The sequence below is a fragment of the Triticum aestivum genome, chromosome 2B (assembly GCF_018294505.1).
Source record: "Triticum aestivum cultivar Chinese Spring chromosome 2B, IWGSC CS RefSeq v2.1, whole genome shotgun sequence".
NCBI classification, from domain to species: domain Eukaryota; kingdom Viridiplantae; phylum Streptophyta; class Magnoliopsida; order Poales; family Poaceae; genus Triticum; species Triticum aestivum.
In genome coordinates, this window is record NC_057798.1 from 56290701 (window position 1) to 56311497 (window position 20797).

The 20797-nt window shown below is 44.9% G+C and overlaps 1 long non-coding RNA gene and 1 pseudogene across 1 annotated transcript; one reads left to right on the plus strand and one right to left on the minus strand.

Moving 5' to 3' along the window:
* Nucleotides 1-40: 40 nt before the first annotated feature.
* LOC123038942 (vacuolar protein-sorting-associated protein 33 homolog) lies at nucleotides 41-15556 on the minus strand (annotated as a pseudogene).
* On the plus strand, nucleotides 12790-13907 carry LOC123040388 (uncharacterized). The gene is made up of 2 exons (XR_006418148.1): nucleotides 12790-13213; nucleotides 13540-13907. It is a non-coding gene; the product is annotated as an uncharacterized lncRNA (long non-coding RNA).
* Nucleotides 15557-20797: the final 5241 nt, after the last annotated feature.

Genomic DNA, 20797 nt, shown 5'->3' on the forward strand with positions numbered 1-20797 from the left:
CAAGACAACCAAGCCCAGGAACCAGGCCGGTTTGTGCCTGCTACCCCATGGCCACACCGAGGACGGGGAGGGAGCTACGGCATGGCAGCCAGCTAGATGGCGGCGGCGTGGTTCCTTGGACGAACCTGTGGAGGAGGCGGCGGCAGCTCCCCTTTCCCACTGTCCCTCTTTCGTTCTCTCCCTGTCTCTCGAAGAGAGAAGAAAGGAAGCGACGGCCCTCTTTTCCAGGCCGCGAGAAGAAACGAGTCGTCGCTTTGAGCATGCGAAGTCCACCATCCAGAGTAGTGGCAGAAGATAGATCAAGCATTGACGCGCTAGACCAACGAGGTGTTTTGCCTACAACTGTCCCTGCCTGCGCCAGAAATTCAGCATAAGTTGTGCCTGAACTTTCTAAAGCACCTTTTCCTTTGGCATCGACGACAAGCTCGATTCGATCAATCAGACCAGTGTAGGCTTCCAGAAATCTGTGAGCAGACAATTGCAAACTGCAAAAGGTTTCAGCATAGTTTGCACACTGCAGACAAGCCGCTCATAAACTATGCCAACTGTATTTCCAACTATAATCAGCATAGAGGAGAGAGATGGCTTCGGTGAGAGCAGACAAGTGCAAACTGCAGTAATCCAGTAGCCCAACACCACCAATCTCCTACAGGTCCATTTGACAGAGCGGACACTTCGCCGAACCCAGAGCCGCTCACAAACCAAAACAAAACAGACGCAGTCAGGTGCACCGCAGAGTTGGCATTGCCACACAGAAAAAAGAACTACACATACCCGACACGCCACTTGATGTACAAGGTGAAAGCAGAACAAAGTTAGAAATGAAGATAAGTATTTCGAGAATATACATGAAAAAACATAATGCTGAACTTCCATCAAGCACCAAGGAACTAGCACGGCTGTGTCTGGAGATATCAATGTGTACGCATTATCTGACGAGAAAAATAAGACTGATGAACGCAAGAGCACGAGCAATAGCACTTCCGGAGACAGAATAAAAGTGGCCTAGAACTGAACAAGGAAAATCCCATCTTGGGCTCCAGTGTGCGCTGCTTTGTACTCCCTCTGTCCGGAAATACTTGTCATCAAAATGAATAGAAAGGGATGTATCTAGATGTATTTTAGTTCTAGATGCATCCCTTTTTGTCCATTTTGATGACAAATATTTTCGGACGGAGGGAGTACAATCAAAGAGGGATGTGCACAGAAAAGACAACTAAATCATTCCCTCTTTGCTGCTGGCTATAATTGGTCTCAGTAATGTGTTGCCAGTGATAACCTTTGTTGTTGCAACCAGGAAGTCATAGCTCATTCCTTCTTGCGGTAGACAAGAGACAGGACACAGCAAGTAAGAAACTCGAGTCTATGGCAGCATTTTCCTAAAATAAACCGTAGTGTCATACAGTAATGTCGAGCTGCAAGCAAAACCTCATCTACAGAGTCAAGTCAAACTCAGACTCCCAACAATCACTTTGAAAAAGCATGAAAGAGAACTAGACATGAAAAATAGTGAAAAGACAAGATAAAAAGGAACTGGAACAAACTCTTTCCATTTTTATTTTCCAAATTTGGAACTCCAAAATGTACCGAAATTGTAGCATCTTGGCGTCCATTTCCTATTCACATCTGAAAGATGTAAAACTGTATCGAAGCGTCTCAATGCCCATACACAGGCACCCGCATGTTATATATTGATATTGTGGTTTGTGATACAAGAAAGGTTGTTGGGAAACAACCGTATGAGAGATTACAGGGGGTTTAAGATAGAGATAACTAGAGATTACAATCTATCTCTAGACACAACCGAAACAGGTACAGAACTACATGTACCTATACGCCACCTGTACCCATACATTTAACACCCTCCCATAATCATAACTTGGTCAAGTTAAGATTACGCTTGAATTCTTCAAATGGTCTGGTTGGTAGTGCTTTTGTAAAACCATCTGCGACTTGATCTTTTGAATGCACAAACCTTATCTCCAATTCCTTGCTTGCAACTCTTTTCCTCACAAAGTGATAGTCAATCTCAATGTGTTTAGTCCGTGCGTGAAAAACAGGATTAACTGAAAGATACGTTGCACCTAGGTTGTCACACCAAAGACATGGAGTTGGAGAACGATATATCCCAAGCTCCTTGAGCATGGACTTAACCCATATAACTTCTGCCGTTGCATTTGCCAATGCTTTATACTCTGCTTCAGTACTTGACCTGGACACCGTAGCTTGCTTCCTTGCACACCATGAAATTAAATTTGGTCCAAGGAATATGGCAAACCCTCCTGTAGACCTTCCGTCATCCACACACCCTGCCCAATCGAGTCAGAGAAAGCACTAACTAATGTGGATGATGATTTATTGAAAGTCAAGCCAAGCCCCAAGGTGCCCTTTACATATCTCAGTATGCGCTTAGCTGCTGTCCAGTGTGATGTTGTAGGTGCATGAAGAAATTGGCAAACTTTGTTTACAGCAAAACAAATATCAGGCCGAGTCAAGGTTAAATACTGAAGTGCACCAACTAAACTTCTATACCTGGTGCCATCCTCTTGATCCAAGAGTTCTCCTTCTGCAAGAGACAATTTTTCTGTGCTAGGTAGTGGAGTAGGTGATGATTTACATCCCTGCAAGCCAGCTCTTGTTAGAAGATCCATTGCATATTTTTCCTGAGACAGATGAAGGCCACCTTCCTTATTTTTCTGAACTTCTATGCCAAGAAAGAAATGCAAGTCTCCCAAGTCTTTAAGAGCAAACTCTGAGTTCAAATCCTTCAACAAGGCTGTCACTGCTTCATTTGATGAACTTGTAACAATTATATCATCAACATAAATAAGCACAAAAACAGATGTATGTGACTTATTATAAATAAACAGAGATGTGTCAGATCTTGAAGGAGCAAAGCCAAGTGCTTGGAGCTTTGAACTCAAACGGGAGTACCATGCTCTAGGGGCCTGTTTGAGCCCATAAAGAGACTTATCCAGTCTGCATATATGAAAAGGTTTGTTCTTATCCTCAAAACAGGAGGCTGGTTCATGTAAACTTCCTCTTCCAGAACACCATGCAGAAACGCGTTCTGCACATCTAGCTGTCTGAGGCACCATCCTCTGGATACGGCAATGGACAAAACAAGGCGTATAGTGGCAGCTTTAACAACAGGACTGAATGTATCTTCATAGTCAATGCCATATCTCTGCTTGAATCCCTTTGCAACCAGTCTGGCCTTATATCTGTCTATAGTACCATCTGACTTTTTCTTTATTCTGAACACCCATTTACAATCAATCAAATTTTTACCTTGCTGTGAAGGAACTAGATGCCAGGTTTTATTTTTCTGAAGTGCTTGAAATTCTTCTTCCATAGCTTTTCTCCATCTTGCATCCTTGCATGCTTCCTGGAACGAACTAGGTTCTCCTGTGGAACAGGTTAAGCCAAACTTTACTTTGTAATTAACAGGTTGGATCACCCCAGCTTTTAACCTTGTACGTGACGGAGTTATAACTTGCTGCACCACTGCATCAGGAATTGGCGCAGAAGATCCTGAAGACTGATTCGCTACAGGAGTTCCTGGCGATCCCGAAGCAGATTCGCTGGTGGTGGCAGCTGCGGGATCTTCTGCGGCTGAGTCAGGACATGCTGTGGAGGTGCGTGGCACAGAAGATCCGGGCGGTCCGGTTGCTGGGCCCGACCCGTGCGCCTCCATGCCCGCGCGGGATGGGTGGCTGGCGCGCCTGGCGTAGACGTGCGGGGTCGCACCGAACCGGTCGGGGACAGGCGGGTCCCCGCCCTGACGCGTGTCGGACGCAGATGGGTCACCGCCATCCGTCCAGGCCTGCTGTCGCGGCAGCGATCCCGGAGCGGATGCTGTCGGGTCTGCAGCTCCTGATCCCGAGGAAGATCCAGGTGCAGAATTGGCACGTAGCGGCCACATGAAATTGAGGCTGTTTGGACTATTTTCTTCACCATTTGTCCTCAAATTTTTTTCTGCTGCATCCTGAGTCGACCCTGCATCATCACAATCCTCATTTTCATGGTTAGAAGCATTAGTCATTCGATCAGTACAATTGTCATCCCCATGCTGAAAACCGGTCAAATGAGAGGGTAGGAGAAGAATCTCTTTTTGTAGCAAGGCACCAGCATTAGGGTGTAAATGAGCAAAAGGGAAGATTGTTTCATCAAAGACCACATCGCGTGAGATGTATACCCGACCAGTGGAAATGTCTAAGCATTTAACACCCTTATGCTTTGCACTATAGCCGAGAAAAGCACATTGTTTGGAGCGGAACATAAGTTTGCGGTTGTTGTACGGACGCAGGTTAGGCCAGCAGGCACAACCGAACACATGAAGGGAGTGATAATCTGGTCGAGTATTAAGGAGCCTATGCATGGGTGTATCATTGTTGATGACACGGCTTGGAAGCATGTTAATGAGATGGACTGCCGTAAGAAACGCCTCATCCCAAAACTTGAGGGGCATGGAAGCGCCAGCAAGTAGGGCTAGGCCTACTTCAACAATATGGCGATGTTTACGCTCGGCCGAGCCATTCTGTTGATGTGCATGGGGACAAGATACGTGATGAGAAATACCCAAGGTTTGAAAAAATGAATCAAGTTTCTCATACTCACCGCCCCAATCAGATTGGACGGCGAGAAGTTTTGTCTCGAATTGACGTTCAACAAGTGCTTGAAAATTTTGAAAAACTTGGAAAACGTCAGAACGTTTTTTGAGAAGATAAATCCAAGTATACTTACTAAAATCATCTATGAAACTAACATAGTAAGTATGATGTCCAACAGACATAGGGGCAGGACCCCAAACATCAGAAAAGATAAGTTGTAATGGTCTAGTAGAAACACTAGTAGATATTGGATATGGTAACTGATGAGATTTTGCTTTCTGACAAGAATCACATATAGTTTCAAGACTACGCTCACCAACACATGGGAGCTGATTATTTCTAAGCACTTGCTGAACGATAACAAAAGATGGATGTCCTAATCTTGCATGCCACCGCTCCGAAGAGAGTTTGATGACACCAAAAACTTATTTATTGAAACTTGTAAATTTGGGAATCAATGGATAGAGCCCATGCACGCATCTAACTCTGTAGAGAATGTTCCTCGTGACCTGATCTCGAATCAAAAAGAAATATGGGTGAAATTCTAGAAACACTTTGTTGTCAAGGGCAATACGATGAACAGAGAGAAGTTTTTTTTGTTCTGTTTTGGGAACATGCAAGATATTTCTAAGATGGATATTGCGACTAGGGGTTTTGACAATTGCATGACCAATATGATTAATCTCCATACCTTCACCATTCGCATTGTGAACTTGATCTTGGCCATGGTACTTCTCGCTCATCGTCACCTTCTCGAGCTCGTTGGTGAAGTGGTTGGTAGCCCCGGAGTCAACGTACCAGTTTGTGTCAACTCCGTATGACATGTCCGCTGCTGCTGCAACTTTCTTTTTGGAGTTGCTCTCGGCATATCGCCAATCACAATCCTTGGCGATGTGGTTATTTTTCTTGCAAATTTGACACTTTTCATATTCCTCATACCCTTGGAAGGGACGCCCCCTGTTGTTGTTGTAGTAGGGGCGTCTGTTGTTGCCGCCGCCGTTCTGGTAGTGACCACCGCCAGCACCGCCGCCGGCGTTCTGGTAGTGGCCGCCGCCACCACCTCCGCCGCTGTTGTAGTTGTTGTAGCCGCCGGCGTTGGAGTTGTTGTAGTGACCGCTGTCGCCGTTGCCGCCGTTCTGGTAGGGGCCGCCACCACCACCACGAGATCCACCGCCACCACTCCTGTTGGAGTTGCGGTAGCGGCTGGAGTTGTTGTTGTTGCCACGACCTCGGGATGCAACATTAGCCGAGGACTTGAAAGCCCCTGCCCCTGTCCCGTGGAACATCTCAACGCGCTGGTCGAAGTTGGAGACCATGCCAAAGAGATCATCCACCGAGAGGGGAGCAGTGCGTACGTCCAGCGCCGAGATCAGAGGTTGGTAGTCCATGTCGAGCCCTGCAATGATGTGAGAAAGAAGATTTGCTTCTGTTATGGGGTTCCCGGCGGCAGCTAGCTCATCCGAGAGTGCTCTCATCTGCCCAAAGTATGCGGATGCGCTCAGGGAGCCTTTCTATGCATTGGTGAGGGATTGGCGGCAGTTGTTCACACGAGAACGGAATTGGGTAGCGAACATATTTGCTAGGGCTGACCATATGGCATGCGAGGTTTCTAGGGAGGCAACTTGAATCAGGACCTCCTTCGAGAGATTACGAAGGAGGAAGGCTACGATCTGCTGATCTTGAATCAGCCATGGTTTGTATTCAGGGTTAGGAGCGATTTGATCCTTTCCTTCTGAGGTCTTGGTGATGATGGTTTTGTTTGGCTCGGGTGTGGTTTGATCTATATACCCATATAGCCCAGCACCCATGATCTGGGAGCGAGCTTGGGCTCTCCATAGGATGTAGTTGGTTCTTGTGAGGGGCTCGGATGTGGTGTTGGTAAGGGCAATGGATGGAGTTTGGCTGGAGGTAGACATGGTTGGAGCTAGGGTTTTCAGCGGGGAGGAAGAAGGATGATCGAGGCTAGATGTGGCGGAAGAGGGAGGCTCTGATTACCATGTAAAACTGTATCGAAGCGTCTCAATGCCCATACACAAGCACCCGCATGTTATATATTGATATTGTGGTTTGTGATACAAGAAAGGTTGTTGGGAAACAACCATATGAGAGATTACAGGGGGTTTAAGATAGAGATAACTAGAGATTACAATCTATCTCTAGACACAACCGAAACAGGTACAGAACTACCTGTACCTATACGCCACCTGTACCCATACATTTAACAAAAGAAAATGGAAATCAATTTGCACATACGTACCTGTGCACTAAGAAATCGAAGCGCAGCAATCTCAGTAGATGTTACACCACCAATAAATACAACCAGAACCAGGGAGCGATGACCAACCCTAGAACAAACAGACATTTTTATAACAAATCCAGGTGAAGAAAAACTTGGCGATGACACTGCTATCAAGCACAATAGGGGAAAACCATCTAGTTAAACCACTCATACGGTTCTGGCAACAGACAACTTCGATTAACAAAACAGTGCAATTCTTGGCTTCTCCAGGGGACAAAAGTCACAGGGGATGCAGTGTCAAATGATAGTATTAATAGTACTTCCTCTATAAAGAAATATAAGAGCGTTTAGATTACTAATCTTCTTTTGTCTTTTTCACATGTCTCCCTAGTTTTACTTTCACGTCCTCCCCTGGACTCTACATATAATCTCGTCTCCAAGATCTGTTACTTTATGATCGCACACCCTCAGTCCTCACATGTCACAAGGTCTAATGGCCCAAAATATGTCGAACTAAGCTCATACAGCAGAAACATCATATAACTTAGGATCACACCATGTGGAGAACACCACAATTTTGACAGTCTAACTCTCGACACTAGAAAAAATACTTGCTCGGTAAGATCATGAAATAACATGGGAACTGGTATATCAGATCAACAAACAATGCCAGCACCTATTATTCGAGCAAGTTTATGAAGCAGACGTGATGGGGGTAACCAGACCCTTTCCGTTTCTAGCATTCATAAAATGTGGCAACAGTTCACATCAAGGTAATTTACCTGTCAGTACTCTGTTGTGACCCGGAACCTGGTAGTAATTCTGATGAACTAATGGTCGAGACACCCTATATGAGTAAAATGGATCAATATCTTAAGAAAAAACATCCCCAAAAGTGAAATTCAATGTAGAGAATATTTGCTCACTCTTTTCAAATCCATATGAGGACCTGGCAATAATTGATTAATTTCAACAGTTCTTCAATAGACCGCCTGCACAATGGTACACAAATTGATATTGGAAAAAAAAACATCTTAACCTGTGGCACCTTCTAACCCTTCAATACTGGTTTTTCAAGCAAACCACTTGCTCAACATCATAGATAAGAAAGTTGATACGACTTGTTATAAGGCAGAAGTCATAGACAGATGAATCAAACAAATTGGCACTGCCAACTCTTTTCCTACGTGTATTACGAAACAAGTAAACTCCGCCTATGTTGTCTCAACATAGCCGGTCCCAAGCCCGGGTAAAAGAGGAGGGTTGTGATAGGCTTGGCGAGCCAGCGTAAAAACTCAGCCACTCTTATGGAGATGAAACCCAAAAGATTTTCGTTGGGGCGTAACCCTCTCAGCGACACGCCACATCGAAACCCGGGTGTGGTGGCAAATGGGCAAGGGCCGGGCCGTCACCCTCGTGGTGGTGCGCCGTATCTTGATTCGGATACGGTGGCAAGTCAGCGAGGATTGGGTCGTCGCATCCTTAGTGGCGCGCTACATCGGCGCCTGGATGTAGTGGAAAATGAGCAAGGGTCTTCGCATTTGACTCGATGAGTGCGAAGGGTAAGGAAGCTAACCGAGCCTAGGAGGATTCGCTTAGGTAGCTGGAATGTAGGGTCTCTAACAGGGAAGCTTCGGGAGCTAGTTGATGCAGCGGTGAGGAGAGGTGTTGATATCCTTTGCGTCCAAGAAACCAAATGGAGGGGACAGAAGGCGAAGGAGGTGGCGGATACCGGCTTCAAGCTGTGGTACACGGGGATGGCTGCTAACAGAAATGGCATAGGCATCTTGATCAACAAGAGCCTCAAGTATGGAGTGGTAGACGCCAAGAGACGTGGGGACCAGATTATCCTGGTCAAGCTGGTAGTTGGGGACTTAGTTCTCAATGTTATCAGCGCGTATGCCCCGCAAGTAGGCCACAATGAGAACACCAAGAGAGAGTTCTGGGAAGGCCTGGAAGACATGGTTAGGAGTATACCGATTGGTGAGAAGCTCTTCATAGGAGGAGACCTCAATGGCCACGTGGGTACATCTAACACAAGTTTTGAAGGGGCGCATGGGGGCTATGGCATCAGGAATCAAGAAGGAGAAGATGTCTTAAGCTTTGCTCTAGCCTACGACATGATTGTAGCTAACACCCTCTTTAGAAAGAGAGAATCACATCTGGTGACTTTTAGTAGTGGCCAACACTCTAGCCAGATCGATTTCATCCTCTCGAGAAGAGAAGATAAGCGTGCATGCCTAGACTGTAAGGTGATACCTGGAGAGAGTGTTGTACCCCAGCATAAGCTGGTGGTTGCTGACTTCCGCTTTCGGATTCGTGTCCAGCGGGATAAGCGTGCCAAAGTCGCTAGAACAAAGTGGTGGAAGCTCAAGGGGGAGGTAGCTCAAGCGTTTAAGGAGAGGGTCATTAAGGGGGGCCCTTGGGAAGAAGGAGGGGATGCGGACAATGTGTGGATGAAGATGGCAACTTGCATTCGTAAGGTGGCCTCAGAGGAGTTTAGAATTTCCGAGGGAAGGAGAAGTGAAGATAAGGATACCTGGTGATGGAATGATGATGTCCATAAGGCGATTAAAGAGAAGAAAGATTGCTTCAGACGCCTATACCTGGATAGGAGTGGAGACAACATAGAGAAGTACAAGATGGTAAAGAAGGCCGCAAGGCGAGCTGTCAGTGAAGCAAGGGGCCGGGCATATGAGGACCTCTACCAACGGTTAGGCACGAAGGAAGGCGAAAGGGACATCTATAAGATGGCCAAGATCCGAGAAAGGAAGACAAGGGATATCGGCCAAGTCGAATGCATCAAGGACGGAGCAGACCAACTCTTGGTGAAGGACGAGGAGATTAAGCATAGACGACGGGAGTACTTCGAAAAGCTGTTCAATGGGGAGAATGAGAGTTCTACCATTGAACTGGACGACTCCTTTGATGAGACCAGCATGCGCTTTGTGTGGCGAATCCAGGAGTCCGAGGTCAAGGAGGCGCTAAAAAGGATGAAAGGAGGCAAGGCAATGGGCCTTGATTGTATCCCCATTGAGGTGTGGAAAGGCCTCGGGGACACAGCGATAGTATGGCTAACCAAGCTTTTCAACCTAATTTTTCGGGCAAACAAGATGCCAGAAGAATGGAGACGGAGTATATTAGTACTAATCTTCAAGAACAAGGGAGATGTTCAGAGTTGTACTAATTACCGTGGAATTAAGCTGATGAGCCATACACTGAAGCTATGGGAGAGAGTCATTGAGCACCGCTTAAGAAGAATGACAAGCGTGACAAAAAATCAGTTTGGTTTCATGCCTGGGAGGTCGACCATGGAAGCCATTTTCTTGGTACGACAACTTATGGAGAGATAAGGGAGCAAAAGAAGGACTTGCATATGGTGTTCATTGACTTGGAGAAGGCCTATGATAAGATATCGCGGAATGTCATGTGGTGGGCCTTGGAGAAACACAAAGTCCTAGCAAAGTACATTACCCTCATCAAGGACATGTACGATAATGTTGTGACAAATGTTCGAACAAGTGATGTCGAGATTGATGACTTCCCGATTAAGATAGGACTGCACCAGAGGTCAGCTTTGAGCCCTTATCTTTTTGCCTTGGTGATGGATGAGGTCACAAGAGATATACAAGGAGATATCCCATGGTGTATGCTCTTTGCGGATGATGTGGTGCTAGTTGACGATAGTCGGACGGGGGTAAATAGAAAGTAAGAGTTATGGAGACAAACCTTGGAATCGAAAGGGTTTAGGCTCAGTAGAACTAAAACCGAGTACATGATGTGCGGTTTCAGTACTAGTAGGTGTGAGAAGGAGGAGATTAGCCTTGATGGGCAGGTGGTACCTCAGAAGGACACCTTTCGATATTTGAGGTCAATGCTTTAGGAGGATGGGGGTATTGATGAAGATGTGAACCATCGAATCAAAGCCGGATGGATGAAGTGGCGCCAAGCTTCTGGCATTCTGTGTGAAGAGAGTGCCACAAAAACTAAAAGGCAAGTTCTACAGGACGACGGTTTGACCTGCAATGTTGTATGGCGCTGAGTGTTGGCCGACTAAAAGGCGACATGTTCAACAGTTAGGTGTGGCGAAGATGCGTATGTTGAGATGAATGTGTGGCCACACGAGGAAGGATCGAGTCTGGAATAATGATACACGAGATAGAGTTGGGATAGCACCAATTAAAAAGAAGCTTGTCCAACATCGTCTGAGATGGTTTGGGCATATTCAACGCAGACCTCCAGAAGCTCCAGTGCATAGCGGACGGCTAAAGCGTGCGGAGAATGTCAAGAGAGGGCGGGGTAGACCGAATTTGACATGGGAGGAGTCCATTAAGAGAGACCTGAAGGATTGAAGTATCACCATAGAACTAGCTATGGGCAGGGGTGCGTGGAAGCTTGCTATCCATGTGCCAGAGCCATGAGTTGGTCGCGAGATCTTATGGGTTTCACCTCTAGCCTATCCCAACTTGTTTGGGACTAAAGGCTTTGTTGTTGTTGTTGTTGTATTACGAAACAAGTAATTAATGAGCTCCCCAAAAACTATATTCCATATGGAATGAATAAGCATACTTATAAGAAAAATGGAAGTTCATTCGTATTGTGGAAAATGTCATTTGAGGATGACACGGGCGCAAAGAAGGGACACCATTATTTCTCACCGTGTATAAAGTTCTGTTACAGCTAAAAGTGCAGAAAAAGGGAAGTTCATAAATAATGCCTACTTTCTGTAACTTAGAGCACACTAGAGATGTTTACCAGGGTTGTCTGTTTGTTTTTTTAGCTTATTTTCTCCAAAAAGGATCTATCTCTAGGTAAATTAAACAAATTTTCTCATGCAAACTACATTCTAACTAGCATGTATTTTTTTAAACATAAACTGATTGGATATACTTACCATCCAGACCTCTATGCATGCTGAACAAGGCGAATACTAAGAGGTGCATATCCAGCAAAGATGTATGCTATATCATCAGGGCTGAGATTGAAAACAGGAACATTTTAGTTATAGTTGTTATCATGACCAAGATAACTTGCGATCACTGTTAAGTATGGAAACTTGGTAACAAATGCACAACAGGCAGAAGAATGAATGTTCCCATAAGTGCTATGAATATTTTCCATAACATGGTGAGGGAAAATGAAAAACATTTCAACATATTAAAACACACAAAAAATGCACCAAACAAGTTTCAACAAAGCATTTGGCATGAACCTTCATTGGAAATATGGAATTTAGCATTTTTCTTCATTCATACAAAATTTATTTATTGAAGCAACTAAAATTGAGAAAATTCTTTTGCATCTCACAACAGCTCAAGACTCCAAAAACATTTCGGTTAAGAGTCAAAGTCATTTGCAGATCAGTACGGGTACGTTTTAAGAACATAAATTAGCCAGTTTTGAAAATAAACAAAAATAAATACATTAATAAACTACACCTTCTGAAAGATGAAAAATTTGTGGAGATTAATTCAGCGTAAAGTTTTATAAGTGAAATTTGAAAGAGAAGCCAAGTAAATCTGAAGTTTATGCAGTTAATACTTTTCAGGATCCTTTATATCAACTATAAGCTGGAGAGCTCTGCTAATAACAGGCCAGTTAGTCCTCGATTCCTGCACAACACAGACAGTATACTATAGAACTGATGCGAGAGGAACAGGAACAAATTTAGGACAGTATAACCGCACCTAATCCCTGCCCTCACAGCGATTTGGGTTTTCGGCCATCCGTTTTTGTGATCTGGGAGTTCCTAGCCGTCAGATTTAATGTGAAAAGCAATATGTTTCGCAGTGTGGCTAATCTGGCCTGGCAGTCCTGTGGGCTGGTGCTCCACGGGCCAAAACGGACACCTCTGGTGCATTGGGCCTTCGCGAGCCAGCAGCCCATTCGAAGGAGGGAGGCTTACGAGCCATCGCGTCAGGTCCATCCACTCGCGATCCAGTCCCCCCGCATCCACTCGCCTAATCCCGATCGGAGCGGAGGGGAACGAGACTTCCGGTCGATCCATCTGCCCGCCCAGTCCCGATCGAGGCTTAGGGAAACGAGATTGCCGGTCGATCCCAGCGACCGGAGGAGAGGAGCAGCCGGTGCGGCTGGTTCCATCAACTGAAGACGGGTTGAGGGATGGGATCGAATTCCATTCGGTCGATTCCTGTGACCGGAGGAGCAGGATCCGGGTCGAGGCAATCCAACCCAGCGCGTGAAAAAAGGTGGGGGCGAGGGAGATAATGGCAGACTCCTCGCCTGCTTGACACTGCTCCGCCCTCCTTCAAGCTTGCAATCATGGCCCTCCTGAGGAGAAAGGTTGAGAGCTTTAATGGCAGTTGATGTGCACCACTCGCCCGGGGCTGATTATTGCAAGGTCAGTTACCATGGCGCCCCTTGTTCTTCTACTCTATGTCCATATATTCCCCCACTCCTACCTCACGTCACGACCTCGCCGCTGCGGAGGACCACTACCATGACCATTCGCTGGATTCATCAGCTCCCCACCTCCCTCTCTTGGTCGTCCAGAAAAAAACCAAGAGCGCTCGGCACGGGCGACTATGGGCAATGTCCACTTTTGAGTTTTTTGTCAGTTAGTAGAAGATGGCATCCCCCTGTAGTGGCGTAAAACAGCGGTAGCAGCTGCAAATCTTCTTTGTCCAATTTGGACTCCTACTGATGATGCTCTCGTGTTTTGTGCAGCTGCCCTCAACCGTAGGATTTGAGATTGGTTGTCAATTTCTCATGGGTTGATTTCATCTAAGTTGCCGCTTTTCCTTACTACAGATTATTTGCTGCCTTCTACATCCGCTCTCCCACCGAATTACTAATGGTGTTAGACATTTTTCTTACTGCTATTTTTTTGTGCTACCAAATTGATGCAGGTGCCATGAAAAAGGATTGTCGCTGATGTTAGTGGTAGGTTGTGTTGGGGAATTCCTAATTCCTAGCTTATCATTTGCAATGGCTATCAGCCATATTGTACGTGAATTCTCGTATGTCATCTTATTATCTTAATATCCATGTATATGTGCCTATGTTGTAAATTTCATGTCCATCCATTTTAGCGACATAAGTGGGTCTTTGTTTATTCAGGTTCGTACATTGCAGAACCAACAACAAGTGTTGTACAACATAAGAAAGTATTCTCAATAAAATAGCACTGCCTATACAGGTTGAGTGAGCTTTTGGTGCCTGCGTCTACAAGTGCTTAATTTATAGTCGTGGGTGTGGAGATATGTTATTGAGAATTCCTCTGCAAAATTAGCTACTTTTCGTCCCTGATTTAGCATCTACCTAATTGTTTCATATCAGTTCAGTGGTGCCCTATCTGAATTATGAACGCACTGGGCACTTGGAAAATATTTATAGTTACTAGCTAGACATGTCTATTATTGGGACGAGGCTCCTCTGACGTACTGCAGGGCGCAGTTGGGCCACTGACAGGTGGGCCCGAAAGCAAGTTGGCCCACCTGTCAGTGACCCAACTGCGCCCTGCAGTACGTCAGGGGAGCCGAGTCCCTATTATTGATATTTGCTTTTTGGTCATGGACAGCTAGAAAATACACCATTTAGTAGCTACACTTTGTTTTCATATGTCTTTCCTACTGAGTACAAGTGGACAGAAGAAAGAACTCCTCCAGATTCATGCATATGATGATCTTTCGAAGTCATAAATATTTATTACTACATTTAGGACAGTATAACCGCACCTATAGAACATGCACTGCTGCGGCAGGAAGATAAATCTTAGTATGCCCTCACATTATTTAGTTTTTTGTGTTGCTATACTACTATGTTATTGTTATGGTCATTGGTTTTATGATTTACCACACTGGTAATGCTCACTAGGCCGATGTGCATGTTCTTTAGAAGAACTGAATTTCTGTTTTGCATGAAACACTTGATTTTCTGATCAGTTCAACTACAACAAAATAATGTTTCATGTGACTGGTCTATTCTATATTTGCTAGGTAATTCTGTTGCTCCAAGCCTCTAACCATGCGCAACCAACACTTCCTCCTGGTTCCATTCTAGGAGACACAAGTATGACATTGAGTGTCAATGCCGTACCGTCTCATGTCCCACCACTAGATAAATGTATACTATCCTAATTCATGATATGAATCATCTGTGTTCTTCCTTGAATATGCATGGACTGCCTATGTTGAGGCATCGTAATTCATTTTTTTCCTCGTATTAGACCATCTAGATTTTCACCACCATCTACATACTTTTTAATGGACGGGCGCGGCAACGCACGCCATCATGATCTAGTAACAAGATAAAACACCATTGAGGAGCCGCTTAAGAATCTGAAACAAAAAGAAAACTAAGTTGAGAGAAGCTACTTTGACTAACCTGCCTTTTAACAAGGCCAGCTTTTTCCAGATTGTATAACAAGGGCATGTGCTCAAAGCCATAACTGTGCAGTATTTCCCGCCTAGAAAAAGCAGAAACATGAATCAAGACTATAACATACATTTTGTATGTTGCAAATTTGTAAAGTGAAAATATACATGGAGTTTTAACACAACGCATCATGAAATCCCAGAAATACAGTGATTTATAAAGAAATATAAGAATACCTCAAGTAGTCAAAATTCTTCTTCGGCAACCCAGCATTTGTAAGGGAAAATAACACTAGAAGGCGAAGTACAGTTTCAATAGGCTCTTGCTTCTCTATAATGTCCTCAATGTACTCGTAACACCTGGGCATGGTTAGCTTAGTTTAATATTTCGACACAGATCGGAGGGAACTAATTGACAGCAGCTTGATATCCTAAAAGCCAAAAACAAGGGAGTGGATTGCACAAATATTTTGGGGGAACCTTTCTATATGCCACTGGCAAATATTGAATCTTCTATCGGGACTATATTATTTTGGCATTAGACATAAAAAAACGTACTGTTTCATACCAGTATGGCAATTGAGGCCAAAACAGTACCCATGAGCACTTTTCCGTTTTGTACCCTTCACATGTTAGTAAATCAGGAAATGACGGCATACAGTCATCTAAGTTACTAGACCGACCGACACATGGAACCACAGCAAAGCAACAAGCTAAGGTTGAGCCCAAGAAAGCACGAGAAATCCATGTAGAAAATCAACAAAGAACTTACACCCTTTAGAAGGCAAGAAAGGATAGTTCACGCCCCCGGAAAGGCTCCCACCTCCATTCCTCTCCCCACCACCACCACATGGCTGAACAGGTTTAACCCTATGACGTGTCCATCCCAGCATACAATAGCTCATTCAAAGCATAGGCATTCCAGTACCCAGCAGAATCGGCAGGAATGCATGAATTATTTATATTTTCAAACTAAAAAGAACATGGGAACAGTCCGATAGGACATAGGGATAAAATGTGTGCTACTCCTAGAAACTAGATATACAAAGCTCCAGTAGCACCCTCTGCCACCAAGGAGCAGCTGCTGGTGGCAAGGAGGGCCAATTTATGTGACGGTCAGAAACTTGAGCACAGACACCACAGTTCCCAGCATGCAGGACTCAAAGAAGCCTGGACAATTTGCACATGGAGCACCAAGGTAAGGCGGACGTGGGAGTAAATCCTCCCTCCCACAGGAAGTGGACGTGGCTATGGCAGTAGTCCAAAGATGAAGGATGTTGCAGCTTGCAGATTGGTTCATTTCAGATTACTTAGACCTGAGCATCACGCCAAGGACAGGGGATCACCAAGTTTGAATCCTTGCTCTCATCTACTGTTTCAGTGGAGTTCACCAGCTGAGTCCAGGCAGCCGCCGAGGCTTGCCGAGCCATGGCTCCGCTAAAGACCCTAGCCTCTTTCTCATCTCGTCCGCTTGCTGCTGCCACCTGGGGCAACGGAGCATCTCGCGCCCCTCCAACATGTCGTCGCCCAAGGGCTACCCTGGATGCCTAGTGGTGGTCAGTGACGGGCGTATCTTGGCAAGGGTGCAGCAGCGGCAGGTGGCTCCACCTGAGGTGGTGTGCGCTGTACCCCCCCCCCCCCCCCCACCCACCCACCCAAGGTGGCAGCATGGGGGTCACGGCTCAGCTGGTGATGCGGTCAGCGGTGTCCCTCATATATATCGTATGTACAAGCAAAAAGCAAGCGCCCGCTCATCAGAATCAAACCCTAATTACCAACCACCTTCCATAGAGGGTAGACTAGACAAGCGGACGAGGGGGATGGCGGCGGCGGCTTACACAGGGGAGAGGAAGAGGCCGAAGGAGATGACATTGCCGACGACGTTGCGGGCTGCGTCCAGGGAAATCATCCTGCTTTGCTCGGCGTGGGCGTGTGGGGACTTGGGATTGGTTTGGATTGGACGGTGCACGCAACGAAAGGGAGGGAGAGAGAGAGAGCCAAAGCAATTGAGATTTGGGAGTCGGTTGAGGTTGAAGGATTAGCTTATAAAGATAGACGCGACGGGGGCGTGGTGTTTATCCGGTCTCGTGTTAAATCCTATGATTTGGTTAGTTAGCCTATGAGAACAAGTCACAAGTTTTCTAGACACAGTGATCTGTTTAAAAAAGCTCTCTCTGTCATTGCTCGCTCGTGCTTTTTCTTTTCCTCGCTTGTCTCGCCACAGTATTCTCGGTTTCTTGGCTTGCAAGTATGTTTTTTTTCCTTGCGAGCTCGTGTAAAAAAAATCATGCTTGTTCAGAAAAACAGGCTACGTTTTTTTATTGATTTAAAGAAGTTCGCATATTTGGAAAATGTTTGGGAAATTAAAAAAATGAATTTAAAATAGTTCGTGAGTTGAAAAATGTTCACAAAATTTAAAAGAAAAGTATTAATGAATTCAGAAAATATTTGCATCGCCGAAAAAATGTTCACGCATTTAAAAAAATTCACATATTTGGAAAAAGTCCGCGCGTTTCAAAAAGTTCACATATTTTGAACAATGTTCAAGGATTTGAATAAAGACAATAAAATGAAACAACCCGAATAAAACCACAGAAAAAAACAGGAAAAAAATCCGGCCTGGAAAATCAGAGGGAACCTTCTAGAAGGTTACAAAATCAGTGGAGAGGGATATATATGGGTCGGCCCAGTTAGAACTAGCTAATGGATGTGGGTGTGCGCCTTCTACCGAGAGCACTGTATTGGTGCTAGCGCCAAATGGCATATTCGGGAAACCAATGATGATATTCCCTTTCCTCACTCTCTGTCGTCCTTTGCTCGCGGCTAACCATTGGGGCTGCCCGTGAAACCTAGCTCAGCCACGAAGGGGGCCCATCGTTGTCCTGTCACCATGGCAGGGCGACTCCTACCACACCTGCACCTCCTCAGGGAGGGAGGCGCCAAAAGAGCTCACGCCGCCGCGCAAGTCACCAAGCAAGGTACGACGGGCGGGGATGAACGGCGACAAACACGTAGAGAACATTCTTTTTAAAAAGGGACACTTTATTACTTAAAAGATTTAAGTATTACACCCGGTCTCTGCATAACTAGGATGCACACAGCCAACAAAGTCCTCACGACAAGCAAAAATAAAATAGAAAGGCGAAATACAAAGAAAAATGTATATTTGTATAGCGCCTAAACCGTCGGTGGCCCAATCCTAAGATCATGCTGCCACCCATGTTGGGTAAAAGTATCCCTCGCCGTAGCCTCCAATCGTGTACACACCTCCGTAAACAGGTCTCGATTCTCCACTCGTTGTAGAGAGGACCATAAACGAAGCGTCCCAGTACATCTGTAGATAACCTCCATAAGCGAAGTACTTTTATCGTTAAAAATCTTATCATTTCTACATAGCCAAAGCGACCAAATCACGGCAAGCGCTCCCATCCTAAGTAGAATTTTGAACCTGTGATCAATTTCATGTAACCAGTTGCCAAATATATTAGCAACACTACAAGGAGGGTACAAGCCAGAAACTATTTGGATGACTGACCATATAGAACGAGCCAATTTACATTGGAAGAACAAATGTTTTATTGTCTCATCATGCGGACAAAATACACATTGCGCACTTCCATGCCAATTCCTTTTAATAAGGTTATCTTTAGTAAGAATGACTCCGCGACGAAGATACCATGTAAAGATTTTATTCTTAAGAGGTATCTTCATCTTCCAGATCTTCTTATTATTAACTGGCACGTCAGACTGGATCAAAACTCTATACATAGACTCCACTGAGAATTGCCCATTCTCATGTAGGTTTCAGTGAAATAAATCGGACCCCTGTGACAACTGTACCGTGGTTAATCGTTGAAGTAGTATGTTTCATGATTGGAGTCTAGGTCCAATTAAATCCCTTCTGAACGTCACATTGGACGGAAATGATTCCAAGAACCTTGGCAATAGTATCATCCTTGTGACGTACAATATTGTATAGAGCTGGATATTGTTCCCGCAGAGTAGCATTACCTAACCATTTATCCTCCCAGAATCTAATTTCTGAGCCATTCTTAATTGAGAAGGACCCATAGCGGAAGGAATATTTCTTTGTTGCCACTAATCCCGCCCAAAAATGAGAGTCCCCAGGCTTCCAGTATACCTGGGATATCGCCTTTGAACCCACATATTTTCTCCTAAGGAGGGTTTGCCATACACCATCTTCGGTCAACAACTTAAATAACCATTTGCCAAGGAGGGCCCTATTCTTAACCTCAAGGTCATGAATTCCCAACCCGCCTTGGTCCTTGGGATGGCAAACCACACTCCATTTAGCCAGCCGATATTTCTTTCTCTCGCTATCTCCTTGCCAAAAGAATCTTGATCGAAAATAATCCAATCTATGTAAAACTCCTTTTGGCAATTGGAAGAAGGAAATCATATACAGTACCATGTTATTTAGTACTGAATTTATGAGGACCAACCTCCCACCCAGAGATAGCAGTTTACCTTTCCAACTGCTAAGCTTTTTTTGTAGTCTCTCCTCGATGTGTTTCCATTCAGCATTTGTGAGTCTCCGATAATGTATCGGTATACCCAAATAAGTGATCGGAAACTGGCCCAACCCGCATCCGAACAGGTTGGCATACAGATGGGCCTCGTCTTGAGCCTTGCCAAAACAAAACAATTCACTTTTATGGAAATTTATCTTAAGCCCTGAGAGTTGCTCGAATGCTGATAAAATTAATTTCAGATTTCTTGCTTTCTCGAGGTCATGATCCATAAAGAGAATCGTATCATCGGCATATTCAAGGATAGAGAGACCACCATCCACTAGATGATTCACTACCCCATCAATTTGGCCATCAACCTTGGCACGCTCAATCATGACCGCTAACATATCCGCCACTATATTGAATAGCATGGGCGATATTGAGTCACCTTGTCGCAATCCTTTCTTCGGTTGGAAATAGTTGCCAACGTCATCATTGACTTTAATGGCAACACTACCTCCAGCCACAAAACTATGGATCATTGCGTGCCACTCAGCAGAAACTCTTTTCATTCTGAGAGTCTGTTGAAGAAAAGACAACTTGACTTTGTCATAAGCCTTTTCAAAGTCAATTTTAAGAACCACCCCATTCAGGTTTTTCCGATGCAATTCGTGAACAGTTTCGTGAAGGACAACAACCCCATCTAGGATGTTCCTACCATGCATAAAAGCAGTTTGAGAAGGACGAACCACATGTTCAGCAACCGAATTGAGCCTAATAGTCGCTACCTTAGTGAAGATTTTAAAGCTAACATTAAGGAGGCATATTGGACGATATTGTTGTATCCTTTCAGCCTCATTAACCTTAGGTATTAAAATAATTTCACCGAAGTTTAAGAGAAACAACTCTAGTTGACCAGCATGAAGGCAGCCAAACAAGAGTAGGAGATCATGTTTGATAACCTCCCAAAAGTTTTGGTAGAACTCAGCGGGAAAACCATCTGGACCCGGTGCTTTGTTATGCTCCATTAGGAAAACTTCCTTTCTAACTTCCTCCTCAGAAAATGGAGCTGTTAGAAGGCTATTTTCCGCATCAGAAACCTAGGGGATGTCATCTGTTCGAGACTCATCCATCGAG